We start from the raw sequence: 21,558 nt of genomic DNA on the forward strand, positions 1-21,558 counted from the left end.
TCCCAGCCCTCCTGTCCCCCCCCCCCCCCCCCCGTTTCCCCTGGAGCTACTGCAGTAGGCGCTACTCACCGACATCCACACGACCATAGCGGCTTCTGCTGCCAGCAATACGTAGCAATGCGTCGTATCACGCATGCTGTGACACCACATCGCTCGTCGAGGTCAAGCAGTTAAGCGTATTTCAAGTATTTGTTGATTGCTTCTAACAGGCTATTAAAATAGAATCAATTGATAAGGATACTGTAAAAGTTAAAATGGAACCATTCTCTGAAGATAAATCCTCAGAATTCGAAATTGAACTAACAAATATGGTTCCATGAAAGTAATAAACAAAATCTCAAGAAGATCTGTCAAAAGTAAAACAGGAGGTAAAATTCAGTGTTACCTAGAAGCCAGAACCATTTTCTGAGGATGATGTAACTGAAGTATAAGTCAAAAACGAAAAAGTATAATTAAGAGAGTTATCAGATAATTCTGATTGAATTCAATATTTCTGACATTCCGCCTGTTCAGATAATGCTAGAAACTGCTTTAAAACCGGTGTAAATGCCAAGTGGCAAGGTAGAGGCACCAAATTCGATGCAATTACTGTTTCTTAAACTTGAATCGTATCATAAACAACTAAATTATAGTAGTAAAGAACTGAACAGTCCGCAGCTCGTGGTCGTGCGGTAGCGTTCGCGCTTAACGCGCCCGGGTTCCCGGGTTCGATTCCAGGCGGGGGTCAGGGATTTTCTCTGCGTCGCGATGAGTGGGTGTTGTGTGATGTCCTTAGGTTAGTTAGGTTTAAGTAGTTCTAAGTTCTAGGGGACTGATGACCATAGATGTTAAGTCCCATAGTGCTCAGAGCCATTTGAACCACTTTTGAAAGAACTGGACAATAAAATGGAATCCAATAGTAAACAATAATAATTAAACTCTAAGATTGAATCTAGAAATACAGGACAAAAGGATATCAGTAAAGAACTAAAGGATAGTAGTAAGGAACTAAAGGATGAAATAACGTGAAAACTGAATAGCTTAAATTATTAAATTTATTTTAACTAACACGATCTGCAAGTCAAAGTAGAGCAACAGCTAACTAATTTGCATAGCACTTTCAAAACTGAAATTGGTGAAGTTCGTAAAGATTTTGAAGATGCAAATGACCTTATGGGAGGTTGTTATAAAGAAAAGGCAATGACTCCCAACTTTGCTCTAATCGATTTAAGGAAGTAACTAATAAAGTAAATGCTAGTCAGATGGATATTAAGAAAGTAAAGTTTTTTTGTCTGAAGCTGTGTGAGGATGTTGACAAAAAGTTTCTGACACAGTGGAAGCAGTAGAGCTCCAAGTAGAAGAAATAAGTGCTAGTATTACTAACATAGAAAATAAAGTAACCGCTGGTAGCTCTTGCAATATTACAGTACAGCATGTTGCTTCAGTTGATACAGCTTTCATTGGATGTCGTCAATTTCACGTATTGATCACGGCGAACAAATTCACCCATTACAGTTCTAGAATGATTTTGAGGATGTTTTACAAAATGTATGGTCAGAACGTGAGAAAATTTCATTCGTAAACAGTTATTTGTCAGGAGATTCTTTGCTATGGGCAGCTGACGTAATGATTAGACGCAAAACTCTTTGGTGAATTTAAAACTGCATTTCTTAATGATTACTGGTCTCACAACAAACAAAACGATGTTTTTAAGGAATTTCGGAATGGTAAAATGTTTGCTCTAGGCCGTGAATCAGTTACACAGTTGTCTAGGAAGTGCCTTTCACGGCTGTCACTTCTGACAGAAAAGATGAAACTGAAAACGGCAGTCATGGGACCAGAAGGTAAGTTGCCTTGGTATTGGCAGAAAAGAATCATTCCGCACCTAGATGTAATGTGGACAGGTCCACTGATTATGTGGAGCGAGTGGAATGAGTAGCTGCTGTTGAGGAGCTGGTGCAGAACACTAAAAGGTCCTCCAACAGTCATATAAACGTCCGAAATAATAACAGTGGGAGTGTGAATGTTGTAAGTATGGAAGTTCAGAATATACGATGTAATTATCGTGGTCAATGCCGTGGTAGAGAAAGAGGAGGTAAACAGCAGCCATGCTTTCGCAGTAAGTATTATGACGGAGGCAGAAGTGTAAATAAGTGCTATTGAGGCAAGACGGACAACCAAATGCTACCCGATCTGATTCTGAATCAAATGATCACAATAGGTCATATGTAGGAAACTAAGTCCCTATACAACTGGCAGCATTTTGGATCTATTAGAAAAAATGTGTTAAGAAGTAAAAAGAAAACACTGCAGATAATAGGGAGGAACAAATTAACTCTTCTGATCAGACGAGGACGAAGGTGAAGTAAAGGCTCATATATCTGAGAACAGTGGCAATCTGAAGGATGAAATTTCGGTAGAGGAAGTAGTGCCAGTTTTGCTAGGTTCTGAAGAGGGGGAGTTGTTAGATGAAGGGGGTACAACAACAATGATGTCGGGGAACCGATTAGCTGTATCGACTACCAACAAACTGTAAAAGCCGACGACAGTATAACAGATAGCAATGTTGCACAGGGACGCAGATGCTCAGAAGTATAGAGTAATTTAGCTGATGTTCAACAAACGAAAGTATAGGAGCTCATTAAGTGCTTTCATTTAAAATTGGTGGACAGTTTAGAAAATACAGCTCCCAATGTAGAACTGGATGACCCCGTGAATCTAAGTGTAAATGTACTTGCAACTAACCAAAATTACTTCAGCTGGCGACAGATTGAAAATGATATATTAGTAGACTTTTATGAGGAACCTGTTCAAACTAGAATAACTCAACCTAAAGCTAACATCTCAGGCATAACACTGCTGTCTCTTCATGGTTGTGGCAGTGAAGCAAATGCTTTGTCCCAAGCATTCTTTGATTCTATTCCTAACAAGTGTGAGTTAACGATCATGAAAGTAAGTGATTTGGGAATAATAGGTGATACTGGAAAAGTTTCTACATCAATACAGTAAGAAGCTTTAATAGCAATTGGTATAGGTAACATAATAATAGATCATTCTTGTTTAATTGTGCTCGGTTTTAGTGTCCAATTGTTGACTGGTACAGATCTTTTAACGAAATATCAAGAAAAGGTTGACTTTGATCAGAGGCACTTATTACTAACTTTGCCAGAACCTGGAATGATTACTGAGCCTTTCATTATAAATTATGTGGGAAGTAATAATGAAGCATGGGAACTACCTATTTGAGTAATAAAAAATAAGGCATACTTGCAGGAAGATATTAAACTCGGAAATAATGTGCAAGATGCTAAAGTGAAAGAGAACCATAACCTCGAAGAACCAGAAACTAACGGATAATCAGTAGATCAAATTTCTCATAAAAGAGCTTTGGACAGAAAAAGATCGCATGACACGAAATCTTCCCCCTCAAGTTTTCACATTGGGGAACAAGTGTTAGTCAAAACTAAAGAAAAATCTAAGAAAATATCTAAGGAAAGGAATAAGTTTTGCATGTTCGTCAAGGAACATTCAGAATAATAGGTAAGCCTCATGCGAAGGCTTACTGTTTGGAATACCCGAAAAGTAAGAGAGAAATAGGTCTACGAAACACTTTAAATCTGAAGCCTTTCAAAGCTGCCAGTAATTACATACTGTAGGGGTTAAGTAAGGACTATTTACCTTCATGTTGTACAAATGCTGTTAGTTTGTAATGTCTTCCTTGTAAGTAAGAATGATTCCCACAAATGACTATACCCGAATAATGACTTATAAGAATGTATTAGAGATAGTTTGCAATAATAAATTCTAAATTTTAAAATAAAAAATGAGCAACTTATGAGCACCAATGACAGAAAATTAATGGCTAAAGTTAACACATGATAAATAAGATCCAGGAAACGGATTGTTGTTGTTGTGTTCTTCAGTCGAGAGACAGGTTTGATGCAGGTCTCCATGCTACTCCACCCTGTGCAAGCTTCTTCATCTCCCAATATCTACTGCAACCTACATCCTTCCGAATCTGTTTAGGGTATTCATCTCTTGGTCAGCATCTAAGACTTTTACCCTCCGCGCTGCTCTCCAATAATAAACTGGTGTTCCCTTGATGCCTCAGAATATGTCCTACCAACCGATCCCTTCTTCTAGTCAAGTTGTGCAACATATTTCTCTTCTCCCCAATTCTGTTCAGTACCTCCTCATTAGTTATGCGATCTTCAGCATTCTTCTGTAGCACCACATTTTGAAAGCTTCTATTCTCTTTTTGTCTAAACAATTACCGTCCACGTCTCACTTCCATACATGGCTACACTCCATACAAATACTTTCAGTAAATACTTCCTGACACTTAAATCTATACTCGATGTTAACAAATTTCTCTTCTTCAGAAACGCTTTCCTTGCCATTGCCAGTCTACATTTTATATCCTCTCTACTTCGACCATCATCAGTTATTTTGCTCCCCGAATAGCAAAACTCATTTACTACTTTATGTGTCTCATTTCCTAATCTAATACCCTCGGCATCACCCGATTTACTCTGACTACATTCCATTGTCCTCATTTTGCTTTTGTTGATGTTCATCTTATATCCTCCTTTGAAGACGCTGTCCATTCCCTTCATCTGCTCTTCCAGGTCCTTTGCTGTCTCTGACAGAATTACAATGTCATCGGAAAACCTCAAAGTTTTTATTTTTTCTCCATGGATTTTAATTCCTAGTCCGAATTCTTCTTAGTTTTCTTTACTGTTTGCTCAATACAGGGTTATTACAAATGATTGAAGCGATTTCACAGCTCTACAATAACTTTATTATTTGAGATATTTTCACAACGTTTTGCACACACATACAAAAACTCAAAAAGTGTTTTTAGGCATTCACAAATGTTCGATCTGTGCCCCTTTAGTGATTCGGCAGACATCAAGCCGATAATCAAGTTCCTCCCACACTCGGCGCAGCATGTCCCCATCAATGAGTTCGAAAGCATTGTTGATGCGAGCTCGCAGTTCTGGCACGTTTCTTGGTAGAGGAGGTTTAAACACTGAATCTTTCACATAACCCCACAGAAAGAAATCGCATCGGGTTAAGTCGGGAGAGCGTGGAGGCCATGACATAAATTGCTGATCACGATCTCCACCACGACCGATCCATCGGTTTTCCAATCTCCTGTTTAAGAAATGCCGAACATCATGATGGAAGTGCGGTGGAGCACCATCCTGTTGAAAGATGAAGTCGGCGCTGTCGGTCTCCAGTTGTGGCATGAGCCAATTTTCCAGCATGTCCAGATACACGTGTCCTGTAACGTTTTTTTCGCAGAAGAAAAAGGGGCCGTAAACTTTAAACCGTGAGATTGCACAAAACACGTTAACTTTTGGTGAATTGCGAATTTGCTGCACAAATGCGTGAGGATTCTCTACTGCCCAGGTTCGCACATTGTGTCTGTTCACTTCACCATTAAGAAAAAAATGTTGCTTCATCACTGAAAACAAGTTTCGCACTGAACGCATCCTCTTCCATGAGCTGTTGGAACCGCGCCGAAAATTCAAAGCGTTTGACTTTGTCATCGGGTGTCAGGGCTTGTAGCAATCGTAAACGGCAAGGCTTCTGCTTTAGCCTTTTCCGTAAGATTTTCCAAACCGTCGTCTGTGGTACGTTTAGCTCCCTGCTTGCTTTATTCGTCGACTTCCGCGGGCTACGCGTGAAACTTGCCCGCACGCGTTCAACCGTTTCTTCGCTCACTGCAGGCCGACCCGTTGATTTCCCCTTACAGAGGCATGCAGAAGCTTTAAACTGCGCATACCATCGCCGAATGGAGTTAGCAGTTGGTGGATCTTTGTTGAACTTCGTCCTGAAGTGTCGTTGCACTGTTATGACCAGCGCCGGCTTTAGGGTGTGGCGACTCGGGCGGTCGCCCAGGTCGCCGGGGCCCAAGGGGCGCCACGTACTAAACGCATGTAAAAAAAAAATTACAATTTACAATCACCCATTTCGCGAAACTAAAATATTATTCAGTCTCATTCAACATACGTCGCTAATCTCACGAATGCGCGATGAATTCGGGATAGCAGAAGAGAAATCATGCTGAATGCAATCTTCGTATTGTCTGCAACCATCCATGTTTGACGCGGGCTAGCACGGGCTCTACCAAAGCGCCTCTCTTATTTGTTTCAAGAACTGCAACAAGGAAGACCCCATGCAGCCGCACCATCTCTCGTTTACAACAGAAACTACCGGTCGCTCCAAATAAAAGAAAATACAGACTGTGAAATATACATTACATTATGATTTAATTAATACGAATGTATTTATATCGAATATTTGTGACTTAATGACTCATGTACATTAATTAATAGATCATGCAATGCGTGCACTGCATTCATAGAGAATTCTCCCCTAACTTACTGAAATAATACAGCGCCACACAATGTTTGTTAGACTGCATATGTTGGCAGCGCTACGATTTGCACCCGCATGTCAGTAATTGTCAGTAAGAGTCGGAGGCAGCGGTCATGTTTTCGTGACTGAATAATTGTGAGTGAAACGAGTGTCGTGACTGTGTCAACATTTTAATTTTCTGGTAGGTGCGAAAAACATTTTTATCTTTCAGTTCAGGTTTTTTTCTAGTTACGTCTACTGATAGGTGAATTTCTTTATTTGTTATAGATCGAATATTGTGGTCGCGAAATAGAGCAGTGTCCAAGCAATAATTTGTCTAATTATTAAATAATGCCAGAAGAGAAGGAAATGATTAAAAAAAAAACTTTCTGGTTCAGAAAATCGGAAAAGAAAAGCTGAAAAAGAAAAAGTTCTTGAAGAAACTAAAAAGCACATGAATATTTATAAGTACCTTAAAGGAAATTCTAAGGCAAAACTTCAGATATTGAATCAAAAGTCAATGTATCAGCAAATATTTCTTCAGACTTGAACAATTATACACAAAAAATATACAATCACCTATTGAAGGTGATCATATTGAACAGCGCAGTACATCTTTGCATGAATCCTTTGATATTTCTCCAAGTGAAAATCAACACATGACGTCTGTGGTCGATTAAAGTATCAATGTTCTTGCAATAAAAGAATACAATGTTCCTGATGTAGGTACGTGGCCAAAAGTACTTAATACTAGAGATATAGATCGCATTATAATATGTGGACCCTCACAAGTATGTATAAATAGCTTTCCAAAAGATAAAAATGGGCGTCATTTCTCTTCAAATCATTACACAAGAAAACTATCAAACGAAGAAACTATCAGACGACGGTGGCTAGTTTATTCTGTATCAAACGACAGTGTCTTTTGCTTTTGTTGTCGACTGTTTGATTTAAAGTCAACTACTAATTTGACTACCACTGTGGGCTTCAGAAATTGGAAACATTTAAGTGAAGCTCTGAAACTGCATGAAAATAGTCCTAACCACAAAAAAGCATTTACTCAATGGACTGAAGCTGAAATCAGGTTTAAAGCTGGATTAACTATTGACAAGGAAGAACAAAAGCTAAATTCTAAAGAAAGTTTACGATGGAGCAATGTGCTTCAAAGATTGATGCACATTACTTTGTATTTGGCTGAAAATAATATGGCATTCAGAGGGTTATCAGATAAATTATTTACCCCATAAATGGAAAATTCTTAGGTCTTGTACAGATATTGGCAAAGTTTGATACAACCATGGAAGAGCACGTCAGACTGGCATTGAATGGTGATTTGGCTGACCATTATTGCGGCAAAAATATACAAAATGAATTAATAGAACTCATGGCATCACACGTTATGTCTACAATCGTATCCCGCATAAAGGGTTCAAAGTATTATGCAATCATAGCTGACTGTACTCCAGATATAAGCCACAAAGAACAACTTTCGATAACTTTAAGATGCGCCGACATAACAGAGGATGGCGTAAGTGTAAAAGAACATTTCATCTCATTTCTGCAAATAGATGATACAACCGGTGAAGGCCTCACAGAAAGCATTTTAAAAACATTGAGTGATCTTGACCTTAACATTAATGACTGCAGAGGACAGGGCTACGATAACGGCGCGAACATGAAGGGGAAAAATAAAGGCGTCCAGAACAGAATTAAGAAGTTAAATCCACTAGCTTTTTTTGTGCCATGTGGATGCCATAGTTATAATTTGGTATTGTGTGATGCGGCAAAATCATCAGTAAAATCCATGACATTGTTCGGAATGTTACAAAAAATGTTTAATCTATTTGCTGGATCGGTAAATAGATGGAAAATTTTGACCGACCATTTGAAGATATACACCCTGAAAAATGTAAGTGACACGCTGGGAAGCTCGAATTGATAGAGTCAAAGCGGTTCGTTATCAATTATGCGAAATGCATGACGCTTTGGTTTCCTTGGCCGATGCTACTGAACAAAGCGATGCTGCGGTGTCACACGAAGCGACAACACTAGGAGGACAACTAAAAGACTTCAGCTTCATTGTTTCTCTCGTGACATGGTATGATGTTCTGTTTCAAATTAACGTTGTGAGTAAAGCAAGTCAGTCACCCACAATCAACTTTGTCGAGTTTATGGGAATCCTTGATAAATGTTGCTCTTATTTGGAAACATATGGACAAACAGGTTTCGAACAAGCTATTGTAACAGCAACTGAACTGGCTTCGGATCTTGATACGCAGCCATTATTTAAACCACAAATGCGATTAAGACGTATTAAACGCAGGCCGGGTGAAGAGGCTGTTGATGATCAAATAACTGACCCAAAAAAGAAGTTTAAAGTAGTTTTTCAATGCACTGTTGGACACCGTGCACATATCCATGAAAGAAAGATTTGAACAGATGCAAGAATTTTCTGCGACGTGGAGTTTCTTGTTTGACATTAAAAAAAATCCAAATAAAGAAGAACTAATACAATGCTTTTCTAAATTACAAGAAAAGTTAACTGTCAACATGAAGTCAGATATTGATGGAAATTTGCTGTGCGACGAAATTTTAGGCCTGCAACACTATCTCGAAGACAGCCAGGCAACGCCTATTGAAGCCTTAAACTTCATAAAAAAGCATAATCTTCAAGAGTTATATCCCAACATCTGGATAACGTTACGTATTTTGCTAACAATACCAGTGACTGTCGTAAGCGGCGAACGCAGTTTTTCCAAACTGAAGTTGATAAAAACGTACTTGCGGTCTACAATGTCTCAAACAAGACTAACCAGTTTGGCCTCACTGTCCATTGAAAATGAATTGCAGAAAACCTGGACTTTGCTAATCTGATCAGAGACTTTGCCGACAGAAAAGCGAGAAAAGTAAAATTTTAGTCGTTTATAATTATTTTTCATTAGGCGTAATATGTTTTGTGTTCAGATGACTGACAGAAAATATAGGTTTATGGCTTACAGTTATATTAAATTCAATAAAAATATGGTACCCAATTCAAAATTAGTGTTTTTTCGTTATACATATTACCTCCTATATATGAAAATCAATTGTTGTGTGTTAGTCTCACCAAAACAAAGAAATGGCTTGACCAATTTGAAAAATTTTTGTTTTGTTTTGTTCGCTTTAGTACAGGGGTGCTTCAGAAAAGAAAAGAAATATTTGGGATATACGAGCCTGTTTCAACCACATTTTACGCATCTTTTCTTTGTTTGGAACACGCAAAAACAATTTTCTGGAGTTGTTGTAGATGTACAGTGCAGTACTACGCAATATTTTTAGACAATTTCCCAAAACGTGAATGCCCAAACAATATATCACTGCTATACTGACTGTTACGGCAGCGACAGCAGCATGCTGGACTGACGTCACAGGGTACACAAGACTCACATGGAGCGTCTTAGCGGGCTTTCAGATTATTTGGATTTCATTTCCATTTAAAAAAATAAAATACTCAAATTTACGATGGAAAAAAACATGTTATGATCATAAGATGACGCCATTAACCACTTAAGACGATTTCTAGAAAACAGTCAAATACCGTGTTGCAAAGCACTGCCAGGTTCGCTATTTATACAATAAAGGGCGCCAACTGGACGACTCGCCCGGGGCACCTGGATGGCTAAGGCCGGCCCTGGTTATGACTGACTGATGTGAGTGCATTTCAAGCACGACATACGCTTTCTCGGTTCCTGTCGAAATTTTGTCTCACTGCGCTCTCGAGCGCTCTGGCGCCAGAAACCTGAAGTGCGGCTTCAGCCGAACAAAACTTTATGAGTTTTTCTATATATCTGTAGTGTGTCGTGACCACATGTCAGTGGATGGAGCTACAGTGAATTTATGAAATCGCTTCAATCATTTGTAATAGCCCTGTATATGGATTGAATAACATCGGGGATAGGCTACAACCCTGTCTCACTCCATTCCCAACCACTGCTTCCCTTTCATGCCCCTCGACTCTTATAACTGCCATCTGGTTTCTGTACAAATTGTAAATAGCCTTTCGATCCCTGTATTTTAATCCTGCCACCTTCAGAATTTGAAAGAGAGTATTCCAGTCAACATTTTCAAAAGCTTTCTGTAGGTCTACAAATGCTAGAAACGTAGGTTTGCCTTTCCTTAATCTATTTTCAAGGGTAAGTCGTAGGGTCAGTATTGCCTCACGTGTTACAACATTTCTACGGAATCCAAACTGATCTTCCCCGAGGTCGGCTTCTACCAGTTTTTCCATTCGTCTGTAAGAAATTCGTGTTAGTATTTTCCAGCCGTGGCTTATTAAACTGATAATTCGGTAATTTTCACATCTGTCAACACCTGCTTTTTTTTGGGATTGGAATTGTTATATTCTTCTTGAAGTCCGAGGGTATTTCGCCTGTATTATACATCTTGCTCACCAGATGGTAGAGGTTTGACAGTGTTGGCTCCCCCAAGGCTATCGGTAGTTCTAATGGAATGTTGTCTACTCCCGGGGCCTTGTTTCGACTTTCAGTGCTCTGTCAGACTCTTCACGCAGTATCATATGTCCCATTTCATCTTCATCTACATCCTCTCCCATTTCTATAATATTATCCTCAAGAACGTCGCCCTTGTATAGACCCTCTGTATACTACTTCCACCTTTCCGCTTTCTCATCTTTTCTTGGAACTGTGTTTCCGTCTGAGCTCTTCATGCAAGTATTTCTCTTTTCTCCAAAGGTCTCTTTTCCTGTAGGCAGTATCTGTCTTACCACTAGTGATGGATGCCTCTACATCCTTACATGTGTCCTCTAGATCCCCGCTTACCCATTTTGCACTTCCTGTTAATCTCATTTTTGATACGTGTGTATTCCTTTTTGCTTGCTTCGTTTATTGCATTTTTGTATTATCTCCTTTCGTCAATTAAATTCAGTATCTCTTCTATTACCCGAGGATTTCTATGAGCCCTCGCCTTTTTGCCTACTTGATCCTCTCCTGCCTTCACTTTTTAATCTTTCAAAGCTACCCATTCTTCTCCTACTGCATTTCTTTCCCCCATTCTTGTCAATCTTTTCCTAATGCTCTCCCTAAAACTCTCTACAACCTCTGGTTCTATCAGTTTATCCAGGTCCCATCTCCTTAAATTCCCACCTTTTTGCAGTTTCTTCAGTTTTAATCTACAGTTCATAATCAATACATTGTGGTCAGAGTCCACATCTGCCCCTGTAAATGTCTTACAATTTAAAACCTGGTTCCTAAATTTCTGTCTTACCATTATATAATCTATATGAAGCCTTTCAGTATCTCCACGCTTCTTCCATGTATACAACCTTCTTTTATGACTCTTGAACCAAGTTTTAGCTATGATTAAGTTATGCTCTGTGCAGAATTCTACCGTGCGGCTTCCTTTTTCGTTCCTTACCCTCAATCCATATTCTCCTACTACGTTTCCTTCTCTTCCTTTTCCTACTATAGAATTACAGTCACTCATGACTACTAAATTTTCTAATCCATACGATAATTGTGCCATAGGAAGATATAACTTACGAAGATTATTCAATTTTCTAAGCAAAGCAACATCTAACAAGAGAATGGTCCAATTATACGTGTCAAAACCTACCCTGAAATTTTTTACACAGGGAGAAAACAACGAAAGAAATGCATTGCCAAAATTTTAGCTGATAAGAGGCACTGGAAGTATTTTGTAAAAAATGCTCAAGTTACACATTTTTGCCGCACGAAGAGCAGCTTATAACAGTGGATTGTACTACCCTGCCCGCCTAGCGCGTGACTCGGCGAAACACTCGCGCAGCGCCTCGTAGCGGAATTATCCGGAGTTCCTAGACTCCAATTTTAAGCACCGAAAGCCTGGTTTACAATAGAGTGATTGGAAGCGAACACGTGCGAATGAGCATTTGGTGAAAATTCGTAACCATTCGGTTGTATATGTGTAGCATCTTTTCTACTAGAGGGAACGGAAGAGAACACGAGGGGGCGAATATTGCCTCTGAACGCCGTGTTATTAGATTTTCGTTCTTGGTGCTAATACTCGCCGTACAGTGTACAACTCTATCTTGTTAGGGCCACAATGCTAAACTTTGCTATTCAGTGAGGATTATTTTCATGGCGAGCGCACTGTTCTTGACGGAGTATGCAAAATGGCGCAGGAAGGAAAAATTTAAGTGTCTCAATTTGTATGAAAGCGTGACATGCGTGAAGATCGTGCATTTTACATCCAATTAGATCTCCATCTGTCCTTAGCACTCGTCCAAAATTTTCCTTGTATATCCGCTGCCATTTTTCCCTGGTTTCTCATTTGCACTGAGGGGAAAATTATAAACAGAACACTAATTACCGACGTCGATCATCTCAAGAGGTGACACAGCTGGCGTTTCCACTACGCATGTAAGGTTTTCTTTTTATCTGGAACAAAAACGGTCTAGTGACGCTTCGTGATCCAGAGAACGCGGGATCAAATCCCGTTCAGAGCACAACTTTTTCACTATGGTTTTGAACCAAGCATTCACTACTCACAGATGTTGGAGTGGCCACGAAAGACATCTGGTTCGGATTCCAAGTTAAACGGCAAGTCTCCATTTTCCGTTTAGGTAAAAGGAGAAGGTTAGGGACATTAAGCAGCTGCAGTGGCATCCAGTTCAAAGACCTGCAAGAGGCATACCAGGTACACAAAACGGAAGTCTCTTTTGCTCGTGCTTGTTAACTTGTTTGCTCCGGTGAAAACCTGACTTAAACTATACAAACAATGTTTTGAATAACTTCATACCGACAGTTCCATTCTTGCACATGCAGTTCTGTTGAAAGTGGCTAGCAGAGACACATGCAGTTCTGAGAAAAGTGGCTAGCAGGGAAAATAAAATCATGACAGTGTTTGATGTCGTAGACGACTTCCATCAATGAGGACTTGTAATTTGTTGAAATGAAATATGTCTTGCAGTACTACATTTTATAACATTTCCTGTAGGCAATTCCTTTTAACAATGTTTGAATATTGTACATTTGACTATCAATAAAACAGTTCTTTGTTTATTACCTGTAGTTGCCACAAAAATGCGAAGTATCTATTGAATGACAAAAACAAATCTTTTTCTGGCATCAGGCACACCGGGGAAAGGAAAAAATTGATGCAGTCAGGAACGTAGCAGCAATGACTAGTTTTACTTAGACAGAACTGGGATGGGGTTAGAAATGGTCCCGGCCGTTGTTCTACATATTGCGCTGCATACTAGCCATACTTGATCAAATTCGTAAAGCGTGTCGCAGCAAATTGATAATCCACAGATGACTGGAGCTTAAGAATACTGTTTACCTGATGAACTTGAAATGCGAGAGCGGTATCAGAAATTATGTGGTCTAATAATTTCCTGAAAACTGCTTTCCACTGCCGAAAAGGTTCTTTATCGAGAGGTTGAATCGCACCAGTAGTTCCAGGGAGAATCCACATTACATCTACAGATATTTCGTCGTCGTCCACAAAAACAGAGGTGTCGTTACGTCCAGTCCATGAATCCAACAAAAGCAATGAATAAGTTCTGCAGCTGGTAAGAATACATTTCAAACTAGATGTTGAAAATTATTCTTTCCCATTTTTCCAGACTTTTATACATCGATTACAAGTTTTTTTCAGCTAAACTCTGTACCCATATACTGCTAGAGAGACAGTGAAAACATTCGCATAGAGATATCAATCTGTCCGTGTCAGTCAAACGCCTGCGTGAGCTGTGCCTAGGATGACGTCAGAGCTAGTCACCTAGCAAAAGCGTTTTCAGTAAAAGTTGGAAGTGAACTCACAAGGACTGTACACACTCATGGAACGCTTACGTCTATGTATCCTAGCATGCTAATTAGAATGTTGTTTACTTAAATGTGTATTTTTATTTTCGTTCTTGCCTTTTTGTCTTTATAGTAATAATGCTGGAAGCGCGGACGCTATTATGTATATGTATTCAAAGACTTCACTCTACCAATTAAGAGCAAACTATGTATACAGTAATCTTGAATTTACTACGACGTCTATCTTATTTGAACTAAAATACTTCAATAGTTAGTGAAATAAACTTATATTCACCTCAAAGAAGCTACGTAAAGTTAACACTGTTATATGTAGTCAATATGGATTTGAGTATAGGTTATTTTAAATAGTTTTGCATAGTGACTAATGTAATGCAATCGGTATATGAATACGTTGCAGCTGCATAGGAAAGGATGCTTTCTTACTTATATGATTTAAAGGCACACTTAATACTACACTGTACAACATGAATCTTTTAAACGATTAACTCTGTTCCAGACGAACATGAAGCAACAGCTTCTTTAATAGAGAATAACGGCTTTCCTTCTGTGAAGCAGCATTAATATTCGGTTGTATAAGTAGACCGATTGTCCACACCACTTTACGTACACACTGAGAAATACTATGGAGAAAATTACAATTCAGTCTTTGACGATGAAGACCACAAACTTTTTGCTTTTCTGTATACTGAACACTATAAGTGAAGAGAATAATCTACACCTTATGATAAAGATAACTAAATACAGCGCTTAGATATTGCTTTGGGTGGTTAAAGCCATGGAGTTCCTGTAGATTTAATAACTGCCACTGAATCTGGCTTCATTTGGTACAAATCACGTACTCATTGCACACTCTTCCTCTCTAGGTGTGACATCATGTGCAGTTCGTTGCCCACTAGTTGTACGTGACATACCTTAGACGTGTAATTGTTTATTATGAGGTACGTTCAATACGTAATGAAACACATATTTCCCTCGGCCAATTTTGGATAGAAAAAATGCGAACTTTGTTATGGGACACTATGGAATATTCTCGCTTCAGCCCCTTTAGTCTCATGAAGTTACGAAAGATGGTGGCACTACATGTAGCCTTCAAAATGGCTTCTGTAACACACGTGCTTTCCAAGCAGAGAGCTGTCATTGAGTTTTTTTTTTTTTTTTTTTTTTTTTTTTTTTTTTTTTTTTTTTTTTTTTTTTTTTTTTTTTGGTGGAAAGCCACAGCATTGCAGATATTCACAGACCCTTGCAGAATGTCTACGGAGACCTTGAGTGTGACAGACGTACTGTAAGTCGTTTGTGCGAGGCGTCTGTCATCATCCTAACAAGGTCGCCCAAAACCCCGTCCCATCTTTCGGCGTGGCGGCCAGCTGCATACACCTGTGACTACTGAAATGTTGGAACATGCGGATATTCTCACTCGAGGCGATCGCCGGATTACAATCAAACTCCTCGTTGGAGAATTTAAAGGTGTGTACCCGCTGCGATGGCTCAAATGGTTCAAATGCCTCTGAGCACTATGGGACTTAACATCTGTGGTCATTAGTCCCCTAGAACTTAGAACTACTTAAACCTAACTAACCTAAGGACATCACACACATCCATGCCCGAGGCAGGATTCGAACCTGCGACCGTAGCAGTCGCGCGGTTCCGGACTGAGCGCCTAGAACCGCTAGACCACCGCGGCCGGCGTACCCGCTGCAATCCTCGCAGCTTGACAGAAGACCATAAAGAGCAACGAGGGCACTCTATGCGGTATTGCTTGCGCGTTGTAAGCCTGATATTGACTATCTTTGGTCTAACATCGTCTCAGGTGTAGAAATATGGGTTCATCACTTCGAACCAGAAAGAAAACGGAAATTCGTATAGTGGCGCGACACCATCTTCCTTCCAAATAAAAAGTCTAAGCGGGTAAAGCCATAGTGACGGTGTTCTGATACTCTGGAGGCTTTATCCTATTTGATGTCCTCACTCATGATTAAACGATGGCCGGCCGGAGTGGCCGAGCGGTTAAAGGCTCTACAGTCTGGAACCGCACGACCGCTACGGTCGCAGGTTCGAATCCTGCCTCGGGCATGGATGTGTGTGATGTCCTTAGGTTAGTTAGGTGTAAGTAGTTCTAAGTTCTAGGGGACTTATGACCACAGCAGTTGAGTCCCATAGTGCTCAGAGCCATTTGAACCATTTGATTAAACGATGAACTCTCAGGTGTATTGTGCTTCCTTCAGGATTTTGGAGAAACGTCTTAAGCCTTTTTGTCGGCACAAAAATGCAAATGAACTTCTTAGTCTCCACGACAACGCAAGACCTTACGCTAGACTGTGCACCCGAGAAGAGCTCACTAAACTTTATTGGACTATTCTTTCTCATCTACCCTACAGCTCACGTGTCGTACCTCCCGATTTCCATCTGTTTGGCCCAATGAAAGATACACACTGCGGGAAGCAGTAGGTGGAGGTTACTGAGGCAGCAAGGCGTTGGTTCAGACGTCGACTACTAGAGTCGTACCATGCGGAAATACATGTCCTCCCAGTGAGGTGGCCTAAGCCCGTCGCATTGAACGGAGTTTATGCAAAATATCTGTGTTCTGTAACCGAAACTGTGGGGAATAATATAGTGTGTTGAAATTATGAATAACCAACCTGCTGTCAGAAAAAAGTATATTGCACTACTTAGTGAACACTTCTCGTATATTTTAGAGCAATGCACGTCCATTTTCGTATGCTCTAATATTATTCTCGCTTCGTGTCTCCAAAAAACCACAACATCGCACAGAACACATTGTCCGTTCTATCACTACATGTAACTTTCTACCAACAATATTAACCACTGAGCGCTGTCCGTTATCTCTCAGAGTCCCTATGACGTGCTAGTAGAAACCGACTCACGTATTAGTGGTAATAATTAATGCAGAGCATTGTTCATATTAGCACGGTTTGCTTACCACTGTGCTAAACATACGACTTACGACTCGCTAGCTGTCTACCGATTGTCTAATACTGTGTCTCTCTAACGGAAACGGTTCCTCCATGTCATTGATACATCCTATCTAAACGGATATAACTTTAAACTCTAGTCTGGGTGGGATTTTATACAATAGTTTACAACATGGATTACACTTACAAATTTTTGCATTATTCTACTTTAAGAAATTTACATGCAATATATCAGGAATGACTTATATTATAATCATTACTTAACTTAAATATCATTTTAAATAGTTTAACTAAAGAATTTTAAAAATTAGAGCTGACATAAGTGTCAAAAACAATCATACTTCAGTATATTTCTTAGGTCTGTATTTAGAGTGGATACGTTACAAGATACTGTCCTTACGGTGTGAAGAAATCCCGTATATATATATATATATATATATATATATATATATATATATATATATATATATATATATATATATATATATATCTGGAACACTGTGGGTCATCCTGGATGGGTACATCGTCATCTGCTTCTTTTGGTATTGCACAGTCGTCTGCTCTCATCAGAGCAGGACTCTTCCTGCCTGCTCATAACCACTTACATGTCCTTCATCCTGACTTACGCAAATCTTCCCAAGGTTCCCCATTTTTAGGATATGGATGAACCACACAATACTCATATGCTGCCAGTCTTAGATAGCCGACATTGCAAAATGAACTAGCAAGTGCATTCAGGTGCGGTCGGTGTTGGCATCCATTGACTCAGGATGTTAGTAGAGCGATAAGATTTTCTCTTACTGGAATTCAACGAATTCCAGCGTAACTGGGAGCTTTTCCAGTATCTGACGTAAGATGGGCAGAAATTGGCATAGTGGTAGCAAGATAGGGGTTAAATGCGTGTCCACCACATTGAATATGACTTTCTGTAACTCCACATCATCAACACGGAAATCCCTCACACTATCGTCAAGAGTCCACAAGAGCGTTTCCACAGCCAACCACATATCCCATAGGTCTAGACAGCCATGTATCTTCGTACATTGAACCGATTGTCATACTTATGTAGCTACGTAGAAAGTCAGCTGCGCTTATAAACCCTACAGAAGTCTGGTATTATTTAACACACCCTGTTTCACATTTGGTAGTTGGTAGTGTGCCACTCCGCTAGGATCCTATAGTTTCCAGCTTCCCTCTGTAACTAATCCACTGTATCATTCATGTCTCTTATTCCGTCATCATCCACTGTTCGGAACACAGTCTTTAACAACCAACCTCCTGCAAACATCGGACCTCGTTTCTGTCGTTTCAGAGTTAAGGTACCAAGTCCACGGTATAAAAGGAAAAACTTATAGCTGTAATTGAAGCCATAGATGGAGGCTCAAACAAGGTAATCGGGTCATGCTGGAATCAACCAGCCCTCCTCAGCGACCCATATGCTGAGTGGACCTCAACATGTTTCACATTACAGATCTCTGCGTGACTAAACTAAGCCAATCACGATGACGTAATATGACATAATTCGCTGCTGGTTACTACAGCCGGGCATTCCTTTCATTCCAGATAATTCGGTGTCCCACACAAGCGCCATGACTCCCACAAAGTCGGCAAGCAGCAGCATCATTTAAGATAGACAAAGGCAGCTCGACAGCATTCTGCCAGCTGAGCAGTACGTTACACCCAGCTTATATAAACCAGAGTCCTCGCAATAAATTGCTTTCACCGGGTTACAAGCGAGGGACTTCAGTCTTTCTGCCCAACCCTGACAGCCAGCAGTCTGATAGCTGCAAGCCACTGAGCTACAACTGTCGGTCCAGTCTTCGACTCTGGGCAACACCACCGCTGTGCAACCGGAGTGCCGTGACCGTCCATCAAGTGTCGCTACACTACCAGGGCTGTCCTACTGAGTCAGCGCACGGAGTCGGTATTCCACTGTGTCAGGACCTCGGGCCCCCTGAACCTAAGTCCATTGCGGCAACTGCCACTGCAACGCTAAAATGTTATTTGTGGACCGAAAGACACTTGAGTGACTGTTGGGTATGGGTGGATTAATAAGACTTGTGTGTGTTCTTTCCCATGCCTGTCCACATCCATTTCCAACCAGTTACATGATGGAGATAAGCTGAATGAATTAATAAACAACTTTTTTATGATCACGTTGATTCGTCTCCAGCTTCCTCATATATTACACCTTTCTTCCGAGCGATCTACGAAGCCTAAAATGCCAATGGAAACTGATGCACATCACGAAAATCAAGAACTATTCATCTTCGACTCATGTTTCTCCGTATCTACTCCTGACCGCTGCATTTGGGTGCCCCAGGGGTAACATCTTGCACTCGCTCGCAATTGTTTGGTGGCAGAAGTGGGACAGTGTGGAGACGATAAACGATGATGAAGAAAGTACACATCATGCTGATGGCAGAGACTGAAGGTGGTGATTCAATAGGGACTGCAATTTATGTAACTAGCAGCATGAACTTTAATTTTCACTCGTGGGATTCCCTACATCCTATGGTCTGAACTCTCCCCTATTTTCCCAAAATGTCTGTGGTAGATACCACTTTAATGTTTGCTAAAAGAAGAAGGACGGAACCGTTAAGTCCTGTAATAATTGATGTGATTCTTGAGTTTCTCCCGGCGTATTTGATAATCAAAATATCCACGGGTGTGCTGCCGGTCTATAGTGTCAAACGGGCACAATATTTCGGCGATCATACATGTAGCCCTCATCAGGTGAACTGACGGACTGAGTTCCTGTGAACGTGCCGGCACGGAGATCCGTACGCTATGGCTGCTCAGAGGGAAGTGGGTTCGGTCGCGGCGGCGGCCGATTTAAATACCCTCCGCCCGCGGCACGCTCCCTCCGCCGTCCGCGCCCCGCGCCACGGTCGCGCGGTGGAACAGATTGCGACGGCGTCTGAGATGACGTCGGTGTGATGGCTCTGTCCGCCGTGGTCGTCACAACTATACGTTTGCTCGATTTACTCTTGATTAACCCAATCGCTGGTTCCCAAGCCTTGCTAAGATTATAGCCACCGTCACGGTTTATGAGGTCGTCATTGGTGCGAATTTCGATGGACTCTCTAACGCTGTCCCAGTATCTCGACGTCTGTACCAGAATCCTCGTGCGGTCATACTCCATGCCGTGATTTTCCGACAAACAATGTTCAGCGACCGCCGACTTGCTCGGATACATCAGTCGAGTGTGCCTCTGGTGTTCACGGGATCGATCCTCGACGGTACGCATCGTCTGACCAATATACGACTTGCCACATTGACACGGAATCTGGTACACGCCGGTCTTCCTCAAACCGAGGTCATCTTTGGCGCTCCCCACCAGTGCACGAGTTTTATTTGGAGGACAAAACACAGTTCCGACTTGGTGTTTCTTCAAAATGCGGGCGATTTTCCCCGAGAGTGCGCATGTGTATGGAATAAATGCAGTGCCTACATCCTCCCTCGTGACTTCATCCATCTCAACAGGTTGTGCTGCAGTGGTTGGGCGGAGAGCACGTTGAATCTGCACTCTGAGTACCCATTTTTTCGAAATACAGTTCTCAGGTGTTCCAATTCCTGGGGTAGACTCTCTGCGTCAGAAATTGTGCGCGCCCTATGTACTAGAGTTTTAAGTACCCCGTTCCTCTGTGAAGGGTGGTGGCAGCTGTCTGGTGCAAATACAGATCAGTGTGCGTTGTCTTCCGATACACCCCATGACCTAGGGTGCCGTCAGCCCTTCTCTTGACCAAGACGTCAAGGAAATGTAATTTACCCCCGTTTCAGTCTCCATAGTGAATTTGATATTGGGGTGTATGGAGTTTAGATGTGTAAGGAAGTCAAGGAGTTTATCCATACCATGTGGCCAGATGACGAACGTGTAGTCCACGTAACGGAAAAAGCAAGTAGGTTTCCATACGGATGACGACAGGGCTTCCTCCTCGAATTTCTCCATGTACAAATTCGCTACCACTGGTGAGAGTGGGCTACCCATGGCGACTCCCTCTGTTTGTTCATAGTATTCTCCATTAAAAAGAAAATACGTGGAGGTCAAGACATGCCTAAAAAGTTCAGTGGTCTTCTCGTCAAACTTCTGACTAATCAATTCTAGTGACTCTCGAAGGGGTACCCTCGTAAACAAGGAAACGACGTCAAAACTCACCATGATATCTGACTCATCCAACCTGAAGCTATCAAGGCGTTTAACAAAATCCACGGAATTACGGATGTGATGAGGGCATTTACCCACATAAGGACTTAATATTCCCGTCAGGTATTTGGCCAACAAATATATGGGTGCCCTGGTGTTGCTGACAATGGGGCGTAATGGTGCCCCCTGTTTGTGAACCTTCGGGAGTCCATATTGTCTAGACGGTACCGGACCTTGGGATAACAATTTCTTAGCGTCACTCTCCGGTAAATCTGCGTCCTTGAGAAGCGCCCTCGTCTTGTTCTCCACCTTTTTTGTAGGGTCAACGCTGATC

Source organism: Schistocerca cancellata, chromosome 4 (assembly GCF_023864275.1).
Source record: "Schistocerca cancellata isolate TAMUIC-IGC-003103 chromosome 4, iqSchCanc2.1, whole genome shotgun sequence".
NCBI classification, from domain to species: domain Eukaryota; kingdom Metazoa; phylum Arthropoda; class Insecta; order Orthoptera; family Acrididae; genus Schistocerca; species Schistocerca cancellata.